The sequence below is a fragment of the Pseudophryne corroboree genome, chromosome 1, assembly GCF_028390025.1.
Source record: "Pseudophryne corroboree isolate aPseCor3 chromosome 1, aPseCor3.hap2, whole genome shotgun sequence".
Taxonomy (NCBI): domain Eukaryota; kingdom Metazoa; phylum Chordata; class Amphibia; order Anura; family Myobatrachidae; genus Pseudophryne; species Pseudophryne corroboree.
This window is the reverse complement of record NC_086444.1, coordinates 359233804-359253370: the sequence shown is the minus strand read 5'-3', so window position 1 is coordinate 359253370 and position 19567 is coordinate 359233804. Positions and strand designations below refer to the sequence as shown.

Sequence of the window (19567 nt, the reverse complement as noted above, 5' to 3'; positions counted from 1 at the left end):
TTATGTATTTAAAACACTTTTAGGATTGGTTTTGCTCTCTATAGCGATTTGCTTATTGTTTTAAATTTTAGCTGCTCTTATTGGTTTTTTGCTTCTTTTATTGCATTCCTTAAGTACTGGAAATGACTCCTCCATTCCATTAGCTTTAAATGCTTTGAAAGCACGCTTCTTATTATCCATTTCTTCCTTGACCTTCTTATTACGCCACATCGGTTTGAGTTTGGAACTCCTGCGTTTGCAGCCCACGGGAATGAATTTGTCAATATTGCTATTTAACAACCCTTTTAAAGCATCCCACATTCCGTAGTGTTCTTGCCATGAAACAAATCTTCCCAATAAATGTCGTTAAGTGCACTTCTCAGCATACTGAAGTTAGCCTTCCTAAAGTTAAATGTTTTGGTTGATCCCTTGTAGTGATGTTTCTTGAAACTGATGTCGAATGTGATCATATAGTGATCACTGTGTACCCAAGGTCTCCCCAACTTTAGTGCTTGATATAATGTCCAATTGCCAAAGGTACCAGACAAAGACTTTCTCCCCTGATCTTTGCCAAAGCAGGCCGAAACTAGGATTTCTGTCACCCGGGGCAAGGTAGTCATTTGACACCCCCCCCCCCCCCCCCCCCCCGCAAAAAAAAAAAAAAAATATATTTTACAATAAATGAATAAAAATAGTAAAATAAAAATAAATAAATAAATAAATGAATAAAAATATTTTATATATATATATATATATATATATATATATCTCTTTCAGAACTTTTAACCTGAAAAAACTGCCTTTTCTAACATAAATTTCATATCCAGGAAAAAGTGTCCCCATTTTACACATTGCGGCAGGAAAAAGTGTCCCCATTTTACACATTGCGGCAGGAAAAAGTGTCCCCATTTTACACATTGCGGCAGGCACGTGTCCCCATTTTACACAGTAAGCTGGCAAGTGTCCCCATTTTACACAGTACGCTGGCAAGTGTCCCCATTTTACACATTGCGGCAGGCACAGGTCCCCATTTTACACAGTACGCAGGCACAGGTCCCCATTTTACACAGTACGCTGGCAAGTGTCCCCATTTTACACAGTACGCTGGCACAGGTCCCCATTTTACACAGTACGCTGGCACAGGTCCCCATTTTACACAGTACGCAGGCACAGGTCCCCATTTTACACAGTACGCAGGCACAGGTCCCCATTTTACACAGTACGCTGGCACAGGTCCCCATTTTACACAGTACGCTGGCACAGGTCCCCCATTTTACACAGTACGCAGGCACAGGTCCCCATTTTACACAGTACGCAGGCACAGGTCCCCATTTTTACACAGTACGCTGGCACAGGTCCCCATTTTACACAGTACGCTGGCACAGGTCCCCATTTTACACAGTACGCTGGCACAGGTCCCCATTTTACACAGTACGCTGGCACAGGTCCCCATTTTACACAGTACGCTGGCACAGGTCCCCATTTTACACAGTACGCTGGCACAGGTCCCCATTTTACACAGTACGCAGGCACAGGTCCCCTTTTACACAGTACGCAGGCACAGGTCCCCATTTTACACAGTACGCAGGCACAGGTCCCCATTTTACACAGTACGCTGGCACAGGTCCCCATTTTACACAGTACGCTGGCACAGGTCCCCATTTTACACAGTACGCTGGCACAGGTCCCCATTTTACACAGTACGCTGGCACAGGTCCCCATTTTACACAGTACGCTGGCACAGGTCCCCATTTTACACAGTACGCTGGCACAGGTCCCCATTTTACACAGTACGCTGGCACAGGTCCCCATTTTACACAGTACGCTGGCACAGGTCCCCATTTTACACAGTACGCTGGCACAGGTCCCCATTTTACACAGTACGCTGGCACAGGTCCCCATTTTACACAGTACGCTGGCACAGGTCCCCATTTTATACAGTACGCAGGCACAGGTCCCCATTTTACACAGTACGCAGGCACAGGTCCCCATTTTACACAGTACGCTGGCACAGGTCCCCATTTTACACAGTACGCTGGCAAGTGTCCCCATTTTACACAGTACGCTGGCACAGGTCCCCATTTTACACAGTACGCTGGCACAGGTCCCCATTTTACACAGTACGCAGGCACAGGTCCCCATTTTACACAGTACGCTGGCACAGGTCCCCATTTTTACACAGTACGCAGGCACAGGTCCCCATTTTACACAGTACGCAGGCACAGGTCCCCATTTTAAACATTACGGCAGGTGGTGGGGAGAGGAAGGGAGAGAGAGAGAGGAAGGGAGAGGGGCTGACTTACATTTGAAGCGGTTCTCGCCGCTCTTCAGCCGCCTCTCCCTCCTCGTCTGCGCGGCTCCGGGCTCCCCCTTCAGTTCTCCCTCCTCCGGCGGGGTTTCGTTGAATGACGCGTTTGCGCCGTGACGTCACGACGCAATCGCGTCATTCCGCGAAACCCCGCCCCCCGAGCTGGGCACTCGGGAGAAGGGGGTTTAAAAGTGCCGCGGCGGTGTTTGGGGGTCTCGGCGCCCCCTCCAATCCGGCGCCCAGGTCACCTGCCCCCCTAGCCCCCCCTAGTTTCGGCCCTGGCCAAAGTCATGGAACCTCTGGTGGCAAGGATTCAAAGCAATACAGACATTGCCATGGAAAGACTTGTCCTTCTGAGCACAAAATTTACTTATATGCAGACGGTGTCTTAATATCCCTAGGGAATCCAGCTCAATCCCTGCGGCCTTTCCTCTCTGAGATCAATCTCTATTCTAATTATTCATCACCACCATCACCACCAGCTATTCTAGGCTAATTTCTCCTGTATTTTAGGTCACATTAAGTTGGACTTGAATTCTTGGTCTAGCCATTTAATTTCATGGAAAGGCAGAGTGAACTCAGTGAAGATGAAAATGCTTCCTCGGCTCTTCTACCTTTTCCAGACCCTTCCAACATTTAATATCTCTAATTGGAGGGTATCTAATTACCTGCTGTCGATGACCACGGGTTAATTGTATCGCTGGGGGCTTTCCTATTAGCCCCGATGAGGCGGCGGGCTCCCGCACCCCGATGACAGCACCCGAAACATAACCCGCGATAAAGGGCTGCCGGAATTGTGATAACACATAGGATCGGAGACTTATCCCCAACCCCATGTGTTTTCGTGCGATCGCGGGTCTGTTTTCGGACGCTGAAAACAGACCCTAATAAGATACAGCGATAATGGCCATTGGTCATTAATCGTGTTATCCGTCCATTTTTACCCGCCGAAAATGAATCGGATCTAATTGGAAACCCTCCTATGTCTTAAAGTTTTGCAATTCCACATTTCACGCTTTGTCTGGGTGAATAAACACCCTCGGTCAGTTTATTCTGTTGTTCATTGTGATTGACTTAATAAAACATATATTTTTTAAATGCAATAAACAAAAATGAACAACCAAAATAACATAAAAATAATGCACTGATAAAGAAGGCAACCTGTAGGACACAAAATTGTCTACATATGGTTAATATTTTATCAATTAAGCAGTATATTACACTTAGAAGAAGAAATTAAGGGCACCTTTATTTATTTATTATTTATTAACAGTTTCTTATATAGCGCAGCAAATTCCGTTGCACTTTACAATTAGAAATAACAATGATATAACAAAACAATGATATAACAAAACTGGGTAATAACAGTCATAGAGGTAGGATATTGCCTAAAGTGGAAACCTGCCCCTTTAAAAACTCATCTGAAGAAATAAGAGGTTAAAAGTTGACAAGATCTTGAGAATTGTGTTTTCCCAATAACTTAACAGAGATTCTGGTTCGGTTTCAGAAGTATCAATAAAACCGGAGGCCAAATGTGTAATTTATGAGGACTCTGACATTCTATGATTAGCAGATGTTGCATTTATGTGTTATTTCTAATCTTAATATAATCAGCAAGAATTAGATGACGGGAAACGGTGTTGATTAAAAGATTAACAGTATATAGACAGTCAATAGGTCAACACCAGATGGTCAATAGTCAATAGGTTGACATGGTTAAAAGGTCGACAGTTAAACGGTCAACGTGGGTCTACCGGGTTGAAAGGTCAACATGCAAATGATTGACACAGAAAAGGTCAACATTTTCTTTTCCTCATACGTCCTAGAGGATGCTGGGGTCACATCAAGAACCATGGGGTATAGATGGGATCCGCAGGAGACATGGGCACACTATAAGACTTTGAATGGGTGTGAACTGGCTCCTCCCTCTATGCCCCTCCTCCAGACTCCAGTTTAGATCTGTGCCCAGGCAGACTGGATGCAATCTGAGGAGCTCTACTGAGTTTCTCTGAAAAGACTTATGTTAGGTTTTTTATTTTCAGGGAGAACTGCTGGCAACAGTCTCCCTGCTTCGTGGGACTTAGGGGAGAGAAGTCAGATCTACTTCTGTGAGTTTCAAGGCTCTGCTTCTTTGGCTACAGGACACCATTATCTCCTGAGGGTTTGATCACTAGGTACGCCTAGGGGCTCATTCCCAGAGCCGGCCTTCACCCCCCTTGCAGAGCCAGAAGTCAGAAGACAGGAGAGTAGAAGAAGAAAAGAAGACTTCAGTGACGGCTTATGAGGTACCGCATAGCGATCATACGCTGCACGCCATGCTCCCACACACAACAGCACTAAAGGGTGCAGGGCGCGGGGGAGGGGGGCACCCTGGGCAGCATATAAACCTCGAAAATAAGATTGGCAAGAGGGGACATAGGTGCCTAGGCACTGTCCTAACCCCCGCCAGTATAAAGATTTAGTTAAAAAAAAGTGGGACTGAAGCGCGCCATTGAGGGGGTGGGGCTTAGTCCTCTCAGTTCACACAGCTCAGCACCATGTTAGGGAGAGGACGTGGCTGGCGTCCTCTCCGTTTATGTTGAACTTGATTGTGCATTATTGCTTAATTGTGGGGAGGACTGGGGAGCAGCTGTATAATATAGGAGTACAGTGCAGAGTTTTGTTGATCAGTGACCACCAGTTATCCGTTCTCTGCCTGAAAAATAACGCTCCATATCTGTGCTCAGTGTGCTGCATGTATCTGTGCTCACACTACTTAATTGTGGGGACTGGGGAGCAGCTGTATTATATAGCAGGAGTACAGTGCAGAGTTTTGCTGACAGTGACCACCAGTATACGTTGTCTGCCTGAAAAATAACGCACCATATCTGTGCTCAGTGTGCTGCATATATATCTGTGCTCACACTGCTTAATTGTGGGGACTGGGGAGCAGCTGTATATTATATAGCAGGAGTACAGTGCAGAGTTTTGCTGACAGTGAACACCAGTATACGTTGTGTGCCTGAAAAACACTCCATATCTGTGCTCAGTGTGCTGCTTTATTGTGGGGACTGGGGACCACCAGTATAATTAATATTATATAGGAGGAGTACAGTGCAGAGTTTTGCTGACCAGTGACCACCAGTATATAATATATAGCAGTACGGTACGGAAGGCCACTGCTGTACCTACCTCTGTGTCGTCATTAAGTATACTATCCATCTACATTCTATACCTGTGGTGCATTTTAGTTTTGCAGTTTGCTGACACAGTGACCACCAGTATACTATATATAGCAGTACGGTACGGAAGGCCACTGCTGTACCTACCTCTGTGTCGTCATTAAGTGTACTATCCATCTACATTCTATACCTGTGGTGCATTTTAGTTTTGCAGTTTGCTGACACAGTGACCACCAGTATACTATATATAGCAGTACGGTACGGAAGGCCACTGCTGTACCTACCTCTGTGTCGTCATTAAGTGTACTATCCATCTACATTCTATACCTGTGGTGCATTTTAGTTTTGCAGTTTGCTGACACAGTGACCACCAGTATACTATATATAGCAGTACGGTACGGAAGGCCACTGCTGTACCTACCTCTGTGTCGTCATTAAGTGTACTATCCATCTACATTCTATACCTGTGGTGCATTTTAGTTTTGCAGTTTGCTGACACAGTGACCACCAGTATACTATATATAGCAGTACGGTACGGAAGGCCACTGCTGTACCTACCTCTGTGTCATCATTAAGTATACTATCCATCTACATTCTATACCTGTGGTGCATTTTAGTTGTGCGCAGTATATATAGTAGTAGGCTATTGCTATTGATACTGGCATATAATTCCACACATTAAAAAATGGAGAACAAAAATGTGGAGGTTAAAAAAATCGGGAAAGATCAAGATCCACTTCCACCTCGTGCTGAAGCTGCTGCCACTAGTCATGGCAGAGACGATGAAATGCCATCAACGTCATCTGCCAAGGCCGATGCCCAATGTCATAGTAAAGAGCATGTAAAATCCAAAAAACAAAAGTTCAGTAAAGTGACCCAAAAATCAATATTAAAAGCGTCTGAGGAGAAGCGTAAACTTGCCAATATGCCATTTACGACACGGAGTGGCAAGGAACGGCTGAGGCCCTGGCCTATGTTCATGGCTAGTGGTTCAGCTTCACATGAGGATGGAAGCACTCATCCTCTCGCTAGAAAAATGAAAAGACTTAAGCTGGCAAAAGCACAGCAAAGAACTGTGCGTTCTTCTAAATCACAAATACCCAAGGAGAGTCCAATTGTGTCGGTTGCGATGCCTGACCTTCCCAACACTGGACGGGAAGAGCTTGCGCCTTCCACCATTTGCACGCCCCCTGCAAGTGCTGGAAGGAGCACCCGCAGTCCAGTTCCTGATAGTCAAATTGAAGATGTCACTGTTGAAGTACACCAGGATGAGGATATGGGTGTTGCTGGCGCTGGGGAGGAAATGGACAAGGAGGCATCTGATGGTGAGGTGGTTTGTTTAAGTCAGGCACCCGGGGAGACACCTGTTGTCCGTGGGACGAATATGGCCATTGACATGCCTGGTCAAAATACAAAAAAAATCAGCTCTTCGGTGTGGAATTATTTCAACACAAATGCGGACAACAGGTGTCAAGCCGTGTGTTGCCTTTGTCAAGCTGTAATAAGTAGGGGTAAGGACGTTAACCACCTCGGAACATCCTCCCTTTTACGTCACCTGCAGCGCATTCATCATAAGTCAGTGACAAGTTCAAAAACTTTGGGTGACAGCGGAAGCGGTCCACTGACCACTAAATCCCTTCCTCTTGTAACCAAGCTCCTGCAAACCACACCACCAACTCCCTCAGAGTCAATTTCCTCCTTACCCAGGAAAGCCAATAGTCCTGCAGGCCATGTCACTGGCAAGTCTGACGAGTCCTCTCCTGCCTGGGATTCCTCCGATGCATCCTTGAGTGTAATGCCTACTGCTGCTGGCGCTGCTGTTGTAGCTGCTGGGAGTCGATCGTCATCCCAGAGGGGAAGTCGGAAGACCACTTGTACTACTTCCAGTAAGCAATTGACTGTTCAACAGTCCTTTGCGAGGAAGATGAAATATCACAGCAGTCATCCTGCTGCAAAGCAGATAACTCAGGCCTTGGCAGCCTGGGTGGTGAGAAACGTGGTTTCGGTATCCACCGTTAATGCAGAGGCAACAAGAGACTTGATTGAGGTACTGTGTCCCCGGTACCAAATACCATCTAGGTTCCATTTCTCTAGGCAGGCGATACCGAAAATGTACACAGACCTCAGAAAAAGACTCACCAGTGTCCTAAAAAATGCAGTTGTACCCAGTGTCCACTTAACCACGGACATGTGGACAAGTGGAGCAGGGCAGACTCAGGACTATATGACTGACAGCCCACTGGGTAGATATATTGCCTCCCGCAGCAAGAACAGCAGCGGCGGCACCAGTAGCAGCATCTCGCAAACGCCAACTCATTCCTAGGCAGGCTACGCTTTGTATCACCGCTTTCCAGAAGAGGCACACAGCTGACAACCTCTTACGGAAAATGAGGAAGATCATCGCAGAATGGCTTACCCCAATTGGACTCTCCTGGGGATTTGTGACATCAGACAACGCCAGCAATATTGTGCGTGCATTACATCTGGGCAAATTCCAGCACGTCCCATGTTTTGCACATACATTGAATTTGGTGGTGCAGAATTATTTAAAAAACGACATGGGCGTGCAAGAGATGCTGTCGGTGGCCCGAAGAATTGCGGGCCACTTTCGGCATTCAGCCACCGCGTACAGAAGACTGGAGCACCACCAAACAATCCTGAACCTGCCCTGCCATCATCTGAAGCAAGAGGTGGTAACGAGGTGGAATTCAACCCTCTATATGCTTCAGAGGATGGAGAAGCAGCAAAAGGCCATTCAAGCCTATACATCTGGCCACGATATAGGCAAAGGAGGGGGAATGCACCTGACTCAAGCGCAGTGGAGAATGATTTCAACGTTGTGCAAGGTTCTGCAACCCTTTGAACTTGCCACACGTGAAGTCAGTTCAGACACTGCCAGCCTGAGTCAGGTCATTCCCCTCATCAGGCTTTTGCAGAAGAAGCAGGAGACATTGAAGGAGGAGCTAAAACAGAGCGATTCCGCTAGGCATGTGGGACTTGTGGATGGAGCCCTTAATTCGCTTAACCAGGATTCACGGGTGGTCAATCTGTTGAAATCAGAGCACTACATTGTGGCCACCATGCTCGATCCTAGATTTAAAACCTACGTTGTATCTCTCTTTCCGGCAGACACAAGTCTGCAGAGGTTCAAAGACCTGCTGGTGAGAAAATTGTCAAGTCAAGCGAAACGTGACCCGTCAACATCTCCTCCTTCACATTCTCCCGCAACTGGGGGTGCGAGGAAAAGGCTAAGAATTCCGAGCCCACCCGCTGGCGGTGATGCAGGGCAGTCTGGAGCGAGTGCTGACATCTGGTCCGGACTGAAGGACCTGCCAACGATTACTGACATGTCGTCTACTGTCACTTCATATGATTCTCTCCCCATTGAAAGAATGGTGGAGGATTATATGAGTGACCACATCCAAGTAGGCACGTCAGACAGTCCGTACGTATACTGGCAGGAAAAAGAGGCAATTTGGAGGCCCTTGCACAAACTGGCTTTATTTTACCTAAGTTGCCCTCCCTCCAGTGTGTACTCCGAAAGAGTGTTTAGTGCAGCCACTCACCTTGTCAGCAATCGGCGTACGAGGTTACTTCCAGAAAATGTGGAGAAGATGATGTTCATCAAAATGAATTATAATCAATTCCTCCGTGGAGACATTCACCAGCAGCAATTGCCTCCACAAAGTACACAGGGACCTGAGATGGTGGATTCCAGTGGGGACAAATTAATAATCTGTGAGGAGGGGGATGTACACGGTGAAAGGGGTGAGGAATCGGAGGATGATGATGAGGTGGACATCTTGCCTCTGTAGAGCCAGTTTGTGCAAGGAGAGATTGATTGCTTCTTTTTTTGGTGGGGGCCCAAACCAACCAGTCATTTCAGTCACAGTCGTGTGGCAGACCCTGTCGCTGAAATGATGGGTTCGTTAAAGTGTGCATGTCCTGTTTATACAACATAAGGGTGGGTGGGAGGGCCCAAGGACAATTCCATCTTGCACCTCTTTTTTCTTTCATTCTTCTTTGCATCATGTCACGTGCTGTTTGGGGACTATTTTTTTGAAGTGCCATCCTGCCTGACACTGCAGTGCCACTCCTAGATGGGCCAGGTGTTTGTGTCAGCCACTTGTGTTGCTGAGCTTAGTCACACAGCGACCTTGGTGCGCCTCTTTTTTTTCTTTGCATCATGTGCTGTTTGGGGACAATTTTTTTGAAGTGCCATCCTGCCTGACACTGCAGTGCCACTCCTAGATGGGCCAGGTGTTTGTGTCGGCCACTTGTGTCGCTTAGCTTAGCCATCCAACGACCTCGGTGCAAATTTTAGGACTAAAAATAATATTGTGAGGTGTGAGGTGTTCAGAATAGACTGGAAATGAGTGGAAATGATGGTTATTGAGGTTAATAATACTATGGGATCAAAAATGACCCCCAAATTCTATGATTTAAGCAGTTTTTTAGGGTTTTTTGAAAAAAAAACACCCGAATCCAAAACACACCCGAATCCGACAAAAAAATTTCGGTGAGGTTTTGCCAAAACGCGTCCGAATCCAAAACACGGCCGCGGAACCGAATCCAAAACCAAAACACAAAACCCGAAAAATGTCCGGTGCACATCACTAATATATATATATATATATATATATATATATATATATATATATATATATATATATATATTTAATATAAAAGCGCTGCAGGTCTGGGGCATTCCTTAGTGTTTCAGAACCGGTGATTAGGCGCTGGGTTGTGGGCTGGCAATCTTCCTCTGTGTCTCTCGGTGTGTCGGTGGGTGTTTGGTACACGTGTGTCGGCATGTCTGAGGCTGAGTGCTCCTTCCACAAACGGCTGTGGGAGTGACCCTGTCGGCACCGCCGGCTCCTGATGGTACTTAGTACATGTTTGTCGACACGTCGGTGGCTGAATGTTTTTCCCAAGAGAAAACGATATTAGGGACACAGACGTGTGTGGGTGGCCATGTAGGCACCACCAATATCTGACTGGGTAAAAAATGTGCATATCAAAAAGGGTATATATATGTTACTACTCCCTGATATTGACACGGATGCTGTTTCCTATGTCGACCATAATGTTTCCTGATTAGACCTGCTTAAAAAAAATAAAATAAAGAAGAGCTGCAGTACATGAGTAGTGCACATTAAAGACGTCACTGAGGACTCTGGCTGTTCCTGACAGAAGGGTCTATGTGTGGATATGTATATATATATATATATAAAATGAAAGCTGAGGTATAGTGCCTCCTTCTCATGTGCTGAGAGCTCTATGTGAGAAAGTCTGGGTCAGCCCTGACAAGATGGTTTCAAATCCTCATGAGGATTCTGATTGTTTATTTCTTTTTCCCGCCGCGGACAGAATAAAGTGGGAGTCACCCCCTGTCCTGCACGGGGCCCTGTCACAAATCCAGCGCATCGTATGCAGGAAACTACGTTATATTCTAGTTATGTGTCCACGACTACGTTAGTTAGTCCTGCCATTACATGCGCATGGGGGAGTAGTAGTATTCAAATATGGTCGGGTACCTTGTCATCCGATGTAGATACCCTGGGGAGAGATGGGATACTCCTTATGTTGGGTCATATCAAGGACACTGCAGCATACTTTCGTGCGACTGCAAGGGATATAGGACTCTTGGGTTCACGGGCCAATTCCATGGCGGTCTCGGCTAGGAGGGCGTTGTGGATTCACCAATGCAATGCTGATGCGGACTCCGAGAAGAAGGGGAGTCTCTTCCCTATGAAGGTGAAGCCTGGTTTGGTGACGGCCTAGTTAATTTGATCTCGACAGCTGCCGCTGGTAAGTCCGCCTTCTTGCCCTATGTTTCCTCACTACGGATGATGACACATCATTGTCGGATGCAGTCTTTTCGGCCCAATAGATACAGATTCCTCTTTCTTTGCAGGTAGAGGAAGGAGAAAAGGGAAGAGCTCCGCAACCTCTTCAAGATCACAGGAGAAGAGATCATCCTCTGTTTTCTGCCACATCCACCGCACGACGCTGGGACTCTCTTGCGGGAGCCCACACTGGTGGGGCCACGTCTAAAACTCTTCAGTCAGTCCTGGAACGGACCTGGACCCGGGAGTTTTTACGAATAGTCTCACAAGGGTACATACTGGAGTTTCCAGACGTTTCCTCTTTTCAAATTACCGATTCTCCTCCGGACGGGGAGGTAGTATGTGACGCAAAACAAAGGTTGTATCAGGATCAGGTCATTGGCCTGGTTTCCCTTGCCACAACAGGGAGAAGGATTTTATTCAAGCCTCTTCGTGGTCCGAAGCCAGACGGCTCGATGAGACCAATCCTAAATCTGAAATCCCTCAATTTCTACTTAAAGAAATTCAGATCCAAGATGGAATCTCTCAGGGCACTGATTTCCAATCTGGAAAAAGGAGTTTTTTTTATGGTCTCAGTAGACATAACGGAGGCCTATTTACATTTTCCTCCTCATTAGGCTTACCTGAGGTTTGCAATTCAGGGTTGTCATTACCAATTTCAGACGTTGCCGTTTGGTTTGTCCACGGCTCCAAGGATTTTCACCAGGGTGATGGCGGTAATGATGGTTCTCTGTCGCTAGTAAGGAGTCGCAATTTTCCCGTACTGGGACGGTCTCCTGATCAGAATCAGAATCAGCTTTATTGGCCAGGTATACTTGCGTATACTAGGAATTTGTCTTCGGTTTGCTATACAACAGCCAAGTAGGTAACAGGTAAGCAGGTGTGTGTGTGTGTGTGTGTGTGTGTGTGTGTGTGTGGGGGGCAAGTAAAGTTACACAGATAGGTATACCGTAGGAACACAAGTTAGTTACATGTACGTCTAGTCAGTCAATGTTCAGGAGTTCAGCAGGCGGACCGCTTGGGGAAAGAAGCTTTTGAGGCTTCTGGTGGATCTGGCGGGGACAGCCCTGTAACGCCTGCCTGAAGGAAGCAAGTTAAACATGCTGTGGCCGGGGTGTAGCTGGTCTTTTACTATCTTCATTGCCCGCTTTTTAGCTCTGGACAAGTACAGGTCCTGATAATAAATAAGCAGGTGCGCGACCAACAGCAGCAGGTAGGAGGAAGGTCAGTTCCTCAAAACTAAACAATAGAAAAAAGGATATGTATACCAGCGCTGGCTGAACAGATTAATCACTTAAAAATAATAATAATAATAATAATAATAATAAGGATGGTTTGCTCTATGTAAAAAGATAACAATTTATTTGACATAACACATGTAACAAATCTAAAAGAAAGGAATTCCTGTTGCCACAAGGTGGCGATAAAATTTAAATATATCTTATCTGGATAAAATTTCATAAATTTCACATTCTCCTGTATTAGAATTGTCCATTCCTAAAGGCTAGGACAGCCTCCCTTTGTGCATTCACTGTAATGGGTAAATAATTACCAGATCCCCACATTGGTAAGCATCAGCGTTGGAACAAGTCCATTTGTAGCTGTAGGGGTGAAGTAGACCAATTTGATGATAGGGTCCAGTGATGGGAGAGAAGTCCAAATTAAGCCGAAGGATGACACGGCTTTGCCTATAGAATTTATGCTCCTGAGGAAGCTGGATTATACCAGTGAAACGCGTTGAGCCTACTCTATCCATCTGGACTTGAGCTTACCTTATCTATCTGGACTTTGTTCTCCAAATCGGCCCGCAAAGCCGTGTCATCCTTCGGCTTAATTTGGACTTCTCTCCCATCACTGGACCCTATCATCAAATTGGTCTACTTCACCCCTACAGCTACAAATGGACTTGTTCCAACGCTGATGCTTACCAACGTGGGGATCTGGTAATTATTTACCCATTACAGTGAATGCACAAAGGGAGGCTGTCCTAGCCTTTAGGAATGGACAATTCTAATACAGGAGAATGTGAAATTTATGAAATTTTATCCAGATAAGATATATTTAAATTTTATCGCCACCTTGTGGCAACAGGAATTCCTTTCTTTTAGATTTGTTACATGTGTTATGTCAAATAAATTGTTATCTTTTTACATAGAGCAAACCATCCTTATTATTATTATTATTATTATTATTATTATTTTTAACTGATTAATCTGTTCAGCCAGCGCTGGTATACATATACTTTTCTCTAAAGTACAGGTCCTGGACTGAGGGAAGGTCGGCCCCGATGATCTTCTCTACGGTTCTGACCACCTTTTGGAGCCTGCATCTGTCCCTCGCGCTGGCGGAGCTGTACCATACGAGTATCGAGGAGCACAGTACCGACTCCACAATCGCGGAGTAGAAGAGGAGCAGAAGCTTCTGTGGGATGTTGAACTTCCTTAGTTGCCTGAGGAAGAACAACCTCTGCTGCGCTTTCCCAACAGTGGCGTCAGCGTTGGACCCCCATTTAAGGTCCCGGGAGATTGTGGTCCCTAGAAACTTGGAGTCCACTAGCGATACCACACTATCAGCAATCGTTAGCGGAGGTGCACTAGATGACTTCTTCCTGAAGTCCACTATCATCTCAACAGTTTTGAGGGGGTTGAGCTCGAGGTTGTTGTGGATGCACCACTGGGCCAGCCGGTCTACTTCCCGTCTATAGGCCGATTCGTCCCCATCCTTGATGAGGCCGATGACGGTGGTGTCATCTGCGAATTTGATGATCCTTACTGATTGCACCTCTGAGGTACAGTCATTTGTGTACAGGGAGAAGAGCAGGGGTGAGAGGACACAGCCCTGAGGGGCCCCTGTACTAATGGACCGCGCTTGAGAGGTGAATTACCCCGCTTTCACCACCTGTGTCCTATCTGTCAGGAAGTCTATTATCCAGGAACAGGTAACTGGTTCCTTAACGGCGAGGTCAAGGAACCAGTTGGTGCAAAACATTGCACTCTCCCTGATAGTTCTTCAACAAATTCCGAGACCAGCAAGAGTGTCAATTCATCAATACATTCGGTTGCTGGAAAAGATGGTTGCAGCCTACGAGGCGACTCAGTTTGGCAGGTTCCATGCCAGGGTGTTCCAGTGGGGCCTGTTGGACAAGTGGTCCAGTTCCCACCTACACATACACCGGAGGATAATCCTATCTTCCAAGATCAGAATTTCACTCCTGTGGTGGCTGCGCAGTTCTCACCTCCTAGAGGGGCGCAGGTTCGAGATCCAGGACTGGATCCTAGCGACCACGGATGCAAGCCTCCGAGGTGGGGGTGGCAGTCACACAGGGGGAAAAACTTCCAAGGAAGATGGTCAAGTTAGGAAACTTGTCACCACATAAACGGTCTAGAGTTAAGGGCCGTTTACAATGGTTTTCTACAGACGAAAAGCAGAACAGCAATGGCAGAAACCTCAAGGATTTTCCACTGGGCGGAAAAACATACAAGCGCTCTGTCGGCGATGTTCGTTCCAAGAGTGGACAACTGAGAAGCAGACTTCCTCAGCAAACACGATCTCCATCCAGGAGAGGGGAGTCCTCCTCGAAGAGGTGACATGTCGTTGGGATTTCCTCAAGTAGGAATGATGACATCTCGTCTCAACAAGAAGCTTCAGAGTTCCAGGTCAAGGGACCCTCAAACAGGAACAGGGGATGCACTGGTGACACCATGGGTGTTTTCAGTCGGTATATGTATTCCCTACGTTTTCTCTCGTTCCAAAAGTTCTGGGATCATAAAAGGAAATTCGAGCGAGCCTCATGGTCCCAAACTGGCCAAGGGGAGCTTGGTATCTCAGGAATTACTCATAGGAGATCCCTGGCTTTTTCCTTTGTGCAAGGACCTGTTGCGGCAGGGGCCGTGCGTGTATTAAGACTTACCGCGGCTACGTTTGACGACATGGCGGTTGACCGCCAAATCCTAGTCCGTAAGGGTATTCCCACGGCATTAGTTCTCCACACTTATTCGGACTAGAAAAGGGGTAACGTCTAAACATTACTACCGTATTTGGAGAAAATACGTTTAACTTGGTGTGAATCCAAGAAGGCTCCTACGGCAGAGTTTTCAGCTAGGACGCTTTCTCCATTTTCTACAAGCAGGTGTGGATGCGGGCCTACACTTGGGCTCAATTAAAATCGGCCTTAGCGGGTTTCTTTTAGAATAAATTGGACTACCTTCCAGAAGTTCAGACTGTCGTGAAGGGCGTTTTGCACATCCAACCTCCATTTGTGCCCCAATGACACCATGGGATCTTAATGGGGTGTTGCAGTTCCTTCAATCACATTGGTTTGAACCTTTAAGTAAGGAGGAGTGAAGTTCCTCACTTGGAAAGTGGTCGTCAGATTGTCCTTGGCAAACGCAAGGCGAGTGTCTGAGTTAGCGACCTGGTCTCACAGGAGACCTTATTTGATCTTCCATGAAGATAGAGCAGAGTTGGAAACTCGTCAAAAATTTCTACCGAAGGTGGTTTTCTTCTTTCCAGATGTACCAATCTATGGTGGTGCCTGTGACTACCGACGCCTTCGCTGAGTCGAAGTCTCTGCATGTGGACAGAGTTTTGAAAATTTATGTCGCCAAGACGGCTCCGTTTAGGAACACAGGCTCTGTTTGTCCTGTTTGCTCCCAACAAGATTGGGTGTCCTGCTTCCAAGCAGGCCGTTGCGCGCTGGATCTGTGGTACGATTCAGCATGCTCATCTCACGGCAGGATTGCCGTTACCAAAACAGGCGAAGGCCCATTCTACTAGAAAAGTGGGCTCGTCCGGGGCGGTTGACCGGGGAGTCTCGGCATTGCAACTTTGCCGAGCAGCCTTTTAGCAAACAATTTGGCTAAGTAATACAGTTTAATACCTTGGCCGAGGTTGACCTCATGTTTGGTCATTCGGTACTGCAGAGTCGTCCGCACTCTCCCGCCCATTCTAGAGTTTTTGTATAACCCCATGGTTCTTGATGTGACCCCAGCATCCTGTAGGACATATGAGAAAATAAGATTTTAATACCTACCGGTAAATCCTTTCCTCGTAGTCCGTAGAGGATGCTGGGTGCCCGTCCCAGTGCGTACTATATCTGCAGTGATTATTTGTGGTTACACACATGTTGTGTTATGTTTCTAGTCAGCCAGGTGCTGCAATTGTTCATGCCGTTGGCTTGTATTCTGTGGAATGCCACGTTCTGCGGCATGCTTGAGGTGTGAGCTGGTAAGATGCTCACCGTGGTTTAACAATAAATCCTTTCCTCGAAATGTCCATCTCCCTGGGCACAGTTCCTATAACTGGAGTCTGGAGGAGGGGCATAGAGGGAGGAGCCAGTTCACACCCATTCAAAGTCTTAAAGTGCCCATGTCTCCTGCAGATCCCGTCTATACCACATGGTTCTTGATGTGACCCCAGCATCCTCTACGGACTAAGAGAAAAGGATTTATCGGTAGGTATTAAAATCCTATTTTTAGTTCTAATCCTAACCCTACCACACGGTTCCATGGAGCTTTTGATACAGCTTTGACCAGCTGTGTCAACCACACCAATCTGCATTTTTTTTACTTGCAGACTGCATGCTGTTAGCTCTGGAGGATCATGGGAGTACCGGAGTCAACAATGGATAAATCTCCAGAACTCTGGTGTCCCCAGATTTGCAACTTCTGTGGTAACGGGAGTATGAAAAACAAAAGATTTACTACAGATAAAAGCGATATTGGTCGTCTTTCAGAGCTCCCTTCACTGAAACATGATGCTATAGCAATATATCTAGGCAATAAGAGACAAAATATGATAACAAATATACATGCTTTGGGGTTGGGGATTTGTGAGTGGCACTATGTAGTCCTTATTTGTTGCCAATTTAAAACATATCTCCCAGAAAACGTTGCGGTTGAGCAAGTATCCATGAGAAAATCGGGTTGAAAGGCACTTACCCAACATAGGAACTGCACACACTGAGACCACCAATTCTGCAACACTCTAAATGATCATTTGTAATAGAATTACACTTGTTGACAGGATAAGAAATCATACAGACATGACATCATACAACAGCAAGAAGTAGTACTGGGTACTTTATCAATAGAGTGTTAGTTAGTATACATAAACCTGATATTTTCAGCAGAGAGGTCAATACTCTGCCAACAGTAGACAAACCGAATAATATTTATTTGACATGGTTTTCAAACTGATATACCTGGGAGATCTGTTTACTTTTTAGTCAGAAATGGAAAGAGGTTTGCAGATTCAATAGCCAAGAGTTTGCAATCAATGTCATTTGTGTTCTTCTGGATTTTAAGTACCAAGGCTTCAAACTCCGAAACTGCCTGCCCACACCGAGTGATATAGTCTTCAATACCTAAAAAACATTGAGAGTGATTTGCTTTAATGTGATGAAGGAAATACTGGTGCAGTCACTAGAGGTCATTTACAAATGGCAAACTACCCACCCTGCAGTGTGAATACAGCTTTGGCCCGCTGTGTACTTTGATTTTTGGAGTTTTCACAGTCAGAGGGTAGGAGCAGGGCAAAGTAAAGGCTTTCCCACTGTAGTACGTGGAGAGCAGTGCAAAAATACAGTAAGTTAGATTACTATAATGAGATAGAGAAGGTATACTTTAATGGGCATTAATTGTCATGGATGGCATTTGCCCCTTACAAAAGAATTTAAATTCCGAATCAGTCACCGACAGCCATGCCAGCCCCAGGTACAGGGGGTGGGGGGTGAGTACTAATGAGCAATGGCAGCGCCAGTTGCTGGGGAGCAGGAGAGTAGCAGGTGTGATAGCATGCGCAGGGAGAGAGAGAACACTGCTTCTGCAGCTACCTCTCTCTCCCAGTGCAGCACACAGCAGCATTTGCTGTGCTGGGGAGGGAGGCTGCTGCAGCAGCAGTTTGTCCTCTTTCTTCCAGCACCCAAGTGGCTGCTGTTTACAATGGAGAAGGGTGGGGGGGGGGGGGGGGGGTGCAGCAGGACAAGGGCCCCCCTAAGCCCCTCCAACAGGCTCGGGCCCAGGTAAAGAGTATCCACCCCCCTCTTGGCGCAACTGGGTTTGTCACTGTCATCAACCAGACCCAGTGCTAGACAGCCAGTCTGAGCAAGTGGTGTGTGAACAGACACAAATAAAGCACTTCCCAACAAGTGACAAGTGTATATGATGAGAACACAATGTAATAGGTCTACTTTTAACCTGTTTTTTTTTTTTTGTAAGAACAAGGAGACTATGAGCATGGGGTCTCTACCTGGTAGTGTAAACCAGTGTGGATTTAAGGATCTGTCCATTTAAAAAAAATTATTTATAGAACAGAATACTGCACTTGAGCACGGTCTTTAGAACAGATGGTGAGTGCACTTACCAACTGTACTACTCTGCCTAAACAGATCTCAATAAAAGTACAGGCCTACAATTGAGAAGTTCTTTTCTAGATGAACTCTGAGCAATGTAACATTGTTCACTCAAACAAAATTGGCAAAAGTAATAAATACAGCTCTTTTCTCTCCTCATTTTCATGATCTGCTTAAAGCAGCAAGGTTTGAATTTAAACATGCATAACCTTGCTTGTACAAATCATTATCTCTTTTTCAAAATCTCTCTGGAGTGAAAACAAGAATGACTGCCAAACTTAAGATGGATACCCACTGTAAGATTATCTGTCCAATCCTTCTGGTTGGAATGAAAAGCTGGTAATGTATGGGAGCAAATGACAATTGACCATCTGCTCCAAAACACTTGGAAACAGACAAAAATGGATGTTCAGACAAATTGGTTAAATCCATTTGATTTAACCAAATTATCTGAACAACCATTTTGGCCCATTTTCAAGCTTTTGGAAGCAAATAGTTGATTGTCATTTGCGTCATACATTACCAGATTTTCATTCCAACCGGAAAGATCGGACAGATAATCTTATAGTGTGTATCCACCCATAGGGTGCGTACACACTAGGAGATGTGCTCTATGAGCAATGTTGCCTGGTGTTTCCCCTCCCTGGCTTGGCTGCCCAACGGCGGGCATACACACTGTGCGGTATCACTAATGATATCGCACAGTGACGTCATGCCATGGTTGGCCGAAGCATGCAGTTTTGGACAATGAGTCCAAATTGAGCTGCATTCACGGCCATCACCGAGGGTCGTTAACGACTCGCGGGGCCACGCATCACTCATCAGCGGCGGCACTCTCACTTAGAGATAAAGTAAACGACACCCAGGAAAGGTCAAAATGAGCGACGTTGTTTAATTTATCGCTAAGTGTGTACCCACT

General features: G+C 46.0%; 1 protein-coding gene across 4 annotated transcripts in view; it reads right to left on the bottom strand.

Annotated features, from left to right (window-relative positions):
* Window positions 1–19567, bottom strand: part of LOC135067902 (TOG array regulator of axonemal microtubules protein 1-like) — a 74837-nt gene that overhangs the window by 24229 nt on the left and 31041 nt on the right. For 3 of the 4 annotated variants that reach the window (XM_063964579.1, XM_063964556.1, XM_063964564.1), the window contains one exon: window positions 17500–17661. The gene's annotated coding sequence lies outside the window, so the exon portion shown is untranslated. Of the gene's footprint in view, window positions 1–17499; window positions 17662–17752; window positions 17846–19567 lie in introns of those variants that run through there. The other variant, XM_063964571.1, reaches the window with a different exon arrangement.